Below are 5,035 nucleotides of genomic sequence, written 5' to 3' on the forward strand. Positions count from 1 at the left end.
TGGGCTCTTGGTCAATCCTCTGCTTCTTGCTCATCACAGGATGGAGAAAGTCAGAAGCCAGAGGTCGTTTCTGCAAAGATGATCCCAATTAGTTTTGCTCCCATTCTGAAAAAGCAGCATTTCTGAACTGGCAATGGCTGGAAAAACACCTTTCTTACCTAAAAAGACTTGCAATATGAGGAGCTGCTGCAGCTAAAAATGTTCTCTATTTCGATCCTACTTTCTCCCCTGAGTATTCAGCAAGTCTTTCTCCTGCTCTGTGGCTCACAGGCTTTGGGAGAAAGACACTCCCTTCAGCACCTCTGTCAAAGGCTTCCCCAAAACGGGGAGCTCAGGTTGGTTTTATCTTGCTCCCTGTTTCTGCCTAGACACGCCAGGAACACACTCAGCTCTTGCTGTCACACACCCACACCATTCCCTAAAGCTGCCCCAAGAAGCCGCCGGTGGCTGCCGGTCACAGCGTGTCCAGAGCAGAGATGATAACAACAGAGAGAAGGGGAAGGCAGAGCTGTGTCCTCCCTCCTCTGTTTAAAGGGAATTCTTTAAGGTATAGAAAAGGAATCTTTTATGCAGCATTTTCCAAGATACTTTCAAAGGGTTTGCCTTGCCCTCTTGTGTTGCTAAGAAAACAGGCCTTGTCTTGATTTTAAGCCTGACAAGTCCAAGGCATTGCCTCATGACTCGGAGTTCCCTTCTCACCCATGGAACAAAAATGGGAGCCTAAGTGCTGCTTAGGAGAGAAAAACAAGTTTCCTACAAATGCCTCACTCCTGGAATTTGTCCTTATTCCTGACTTCCCTAAGATTTCTCTTCAAACAGTAGCACTGGCGTGTGTGTGCATGTTTCAAGTACTAGAGCTGCCATATCATCAAGAAGCCCGCACAGACACGGCCAGGAACCAAAACCATGTCCACATCTTGTCCTTAGCAGAGTTCCCTATGCACCATGAGAAACAAGGCATGTGTGCAAGCTTGTTGCAGGCTTTGACATTGCAACCATCTTGAAAAGCATAGAGGAATCCCATTAGAAGTGCATGCTCCAGGTTCATATGATATAAAGACAACAGTACTGCTTCACATCACAGCTTGGACATCAAGAGCAAGTGGGATAAAACAGCAGACATGGGGGAGAAGGTTTAAAATATTCACAAAATACCTGAGCAGTTCTGGGTGGAGGATCTCTTTCAGAAGGTCCCAGAGATGGTGACGGGCTGGTACTGGTGGCATTCTGAGATGCAGCTGCTTTTCTGTAAGCATGGTCCAACATTTCACATTACAAGGCAAAAATATCAACAGTCATGGCTCTTCCCTCACAGGAAAAACGGACCTTCATTTCCCCAGAGGGTTTTCTGAAATGCTTGTTGTCCTGACTGAACTTACTGAGAAAGGGTCACCTCCAATGTCTGTCTATCCCTTTCACTGTAGCCAGGCCAATCTTCCTGAATGTCTTTAAAGAAATGTTCCTTCAGACTGAAAGAATCCTCATTTGCATCCAGGTTGGCTACCTAAGGACAGACATTTCAAACATACATGTTCATTACACCTGAAGGCAGACTACACACGTAAGACTGGTACTGCAAAGCTAAAGCAAAGCTGAAAAGGAAATCATGCACCAGATTTCCAGGACTTTTGTTCAATGTGAAGAACAGAGCAGCTGACATGTAAGAGGCAACAAGATTTAACAGGCGTGGTCCATTTGGGCTGTAGAAATTTGGATGTAAGTAAATGCCTAACTGCTGTAAGCAAAGGAGGAAATGGACACTGTGAAAACCTCTCCCTGCACCAGGCATCCAGGAGTTTTGGTCTTTAACACAGCTTTGAGAGTCAAAGTACATTATGCCAGAAGTCTCAGTCTTCCCCATTTGAAATACATGGACAGGCCAGGTTTTTCCTTTCTGTTTCCTTTTCTTTTGAGTAGGACATGAAGAACATCATCTCCACGGGCAAATCCCTATTTTTCCACCCTCAGGAGGACTCCGGCTGCCCTCTTGTTTCACCCAGCTGCATTGCCATGGCAGAGCACAGCCTGGGCCTCTAACAGGGCACGTTTTCACCATCCCATGTCGCACCACAGGATGCTGGCATTTGTCTCTGCAAACAGAAGTGCTTCTCTTTCTCAAGGGCTTGCTCAGAGGAAGCTTCAGCTTTCTATGGAACACTTGTATGAGATAATCATCCTAGAGCTACACTTCAACAGTTTAAAAGTAACCAGGATACCCAGAATCAGGAATTCACTTCCTAAAAGCAGAGCTAAGGTGGTGTTGGAAGAAGGAAGGCTGGGAGTATAAGAGCTCAGCAAATTCACCCAACTGGTTTTTCAGCCAAAACCAACACCACCTCCCTTTGAAGTTGAGAAAAAGGTGAATAACAGTTTTCAGGATGAAGTGCTGTTCACACAGGCCTTTCAGAATGCAAACCAGTACCTTGAGGCAGTTCACACTGCAAACAAGAAAATACTCCTTCAAAATCTCCTTAAACATTGACATAAAGAAAGAGAAAGGTAACATTTTTTTCACCTCTTACCCTCTAAGGAGCTGAGCTCTGAAATCCTAGCATCCCTTCTTTCATAGCTAAAAAGGAAATATTGCCACTTGAGATGCTACTTAAGGCTTGCATAATTCAGCAACAGCCTACAGGGATGGGGAGTATTGAAAAAGGAAGGAAACAGCCACTGCATCCTGCAATCAATGTCAATTGTATGAATGATAAAGAAATAAGGACGTCAAGTGATAAAGAAAACCAGCAGAAGTAAAAGCACAACAGGAAAAGTCACTGAATAATAATAGGGTTCCAAGGAAGCTGAAGACTCAATCCACACAACAGCAAAGAACCCCTGTGCTCAAAGCTGGGCCACCACCTCTATCATGGGGGATTTGCCTGGAACACCCTTCCCTGGAAGGCAATCCCCACGGATCCCAGCAGAAGCCAGGTACCATTGAGAGGCCACCAACTCCATTCAAGTGAAATGCTGCCCTATGCAGCTACCAAAATTCTCTCCTCTGAAACTTGTCCCAGGATATTTTAAGGGCCTCAGCTAACTGTTTCACCTAGTTGAGAGTTTCACCCTGTCAAGTTACTCCATGAAGCAGTTAAACAGTGCAAGGAGAAGCGTGAGGATTAAAAAAAGGCATGAGAAGCAACAGCATTACAAAGAATGTATCATTGCCAGCCATTCTAGAAAAACAACAACAATGCCTCCGAAGTTTGGAAGGTTTCTTTCTTTCCTCACATGGACTTGCCATTGGAGGAAAACTGGGTCAAGCTGATGGAAAAATGTAAACAGGGAGCATTTCCTTAGCATCTCCTTAATTTCTGATTGAAACCCTGAAGTAAGACAGCTAAGAGGTAGCATTGCCAGCAGCAACTCCAGGATCTCACCTCCTGAAGGATCGTTCCAAGGGATTCCTTGTCCTTTTCCACAATTCCCTCTCTCTCTAAGTGAGAAAGTAGCTCTGCCTTCTTGTAATTCTTCAGAGCCAGTAAATGAATCACCCGATCTCTGATGGGATGTTGAGAAACAGTCCTGAAAGGTCTCTGGAAGAATTTGGCAGGGTTCGTGGGCATCGTTCTCTTCCTCTCAGGAGCAAGGTCTGGAGAGCTGTGTGGGGCTCTCCTGAGCTCGGGAATTTTCACTTCAGTAAAGGAAAAACAGAGGAACAATTGTCAGATGGGGGGTTGGGAAACAGCAAGGAAGTTGATTCAAAAGGATGTACTGACACTGTTGAAACTCTGTTCGGCATTTATGGATCAGCAAAGATCCAAACAGTAAAGCATTAGGAAGAAACAGTCATTAAAAATACCTGGTAAAGGAGTGAGTGATATTGGAGGGGTGGTATTTATGAAGAATTACTTTTATGCATGCTGCTTTGATATGATTTCCCAACTTGTAAGCCCAAGCATTGGCTATGTCAAGAATGACTCGGACAATGAGATTAAATGCACCCTCAGAAAATTTGCCAACACCAGAGGTCTGAGATGCCATCCAGAGGGACATGGAAAACCTTGGCCAGTAGGGCCCTGGGAACCTCATCAGGTTCAACCAGGGCAAGAGCAAAGTGCTGCGTCTTTGGGTCTGGGACATGCCCTGGCACCCAGGCACGCTTGGGGATGAAGGTGGGGAGGACTTGGAGGTGCTGCTGGATCAGAGGCTGGGCATGAGCTGGCAAGGTGTGCTGGCAGCCCAGAAAGGCAACCGTGTCCTGGGCTGCATCAGGGGAAGCATGGCCAGCAGGTTGAGGGAGGGGATATGACACACCAGGCACTGTTCTGAAACCAGGAACTCATGCTTGATGGCTGATGGAGACTTCATGAGAACTGGTGAGAAATCCAGGAACTTTGTCTCTTCCATGCCACACACAGAGACTGACCTTTCTTGACACGCTCCTTCAATCTGTCAATGTAGGTCCAACTTTTAATGCCTTTCTCCACTTGCTGTTCCTTGGACCATGCCTCTCTCAGTTTGGCCTGCAAACCTAATTGCACAAACATCACACACTTCAATTCCATAGAACAGTGTAAACGTGCCAGTTCTAGAGTGAAGGCACTGCTAATGTTTTGAGAAGTTCAATCCGATGGAGATACAGAAACTTCCCACAGCATTCAAGCAAAACACCTCCTAAAATCATACCCCTGAATGACTTCTAACAAAAAGTACCTGAAACCATGACCAAAGATGAAGATGAAAATGAGGTAAGAGTTCTTCACCCAGAGAGTGGTCAGGCATTGGGAAAGGCTCCCCACAACTTAGTGGGCTCACGGCACCAAGTCCAGCAGAACTCAGGAAGCATTTGGACAAGGACCACAGGTACCCGGGGGGATTCTTGGGGACAGAGCTGCACTTGCATATCCTTGTGGATCCCTTTCAAACTCCCATATTCTCTGATTCTGTGTAAAAGCCCAGTCCCTAACTGGTCCTTTATGGAGCATGTTGCAAAGGCACCCTGTACCCTACCAGCAACCAGACCTGCCTCACCTGAGATTCTCTGTGCCAGCCCAAAGCAGATGTGGCACCAAATTCCAAAATTGACTCTCTAATG

At 46.0% G+C, this 5,035-nt stretch overlaps 1 long non-coding RNA gene across 1 annotated transcript; it reads right to left on the bottom strand.

Moving 5' to 3' along the window:
• Window positions 1-1,398: 1,398 nt before the first annotated feature.
• On the bottom strand, window positions 1,399-4,443 carry LOC143692040 (uncharacterized). The gene is made up of 3 exons (XR_013179903.1): window positions 4,367-4,443; window positions 3,378-3,631; window positions 1,399-1,504 (listed from the first exon to the last, which is right to left on the bottom strand). It is a non-coding gene; the product is annotated as an uncharacterized LOC143692040 (long non-coding RNA).
• Window positions 4,444-5,035: the final 592 nt, after the last annotated feature.

Source organism: Agelaius phoeniceus, chromosome Z (assembly GCF_051311805.1).
Source record: "Agelaius phoeniceus isolate bAgePho1 chromosome Z, bAgePho1.hap1, whole genome shotgun sequence".
Taxonomy (NCBI): domain Eukaryota; kingdom Metazoa; phylum Chordata; class Aves; order Passeriformes; family Icteridae; genus Agelaius; species Agelaius phoeniceus.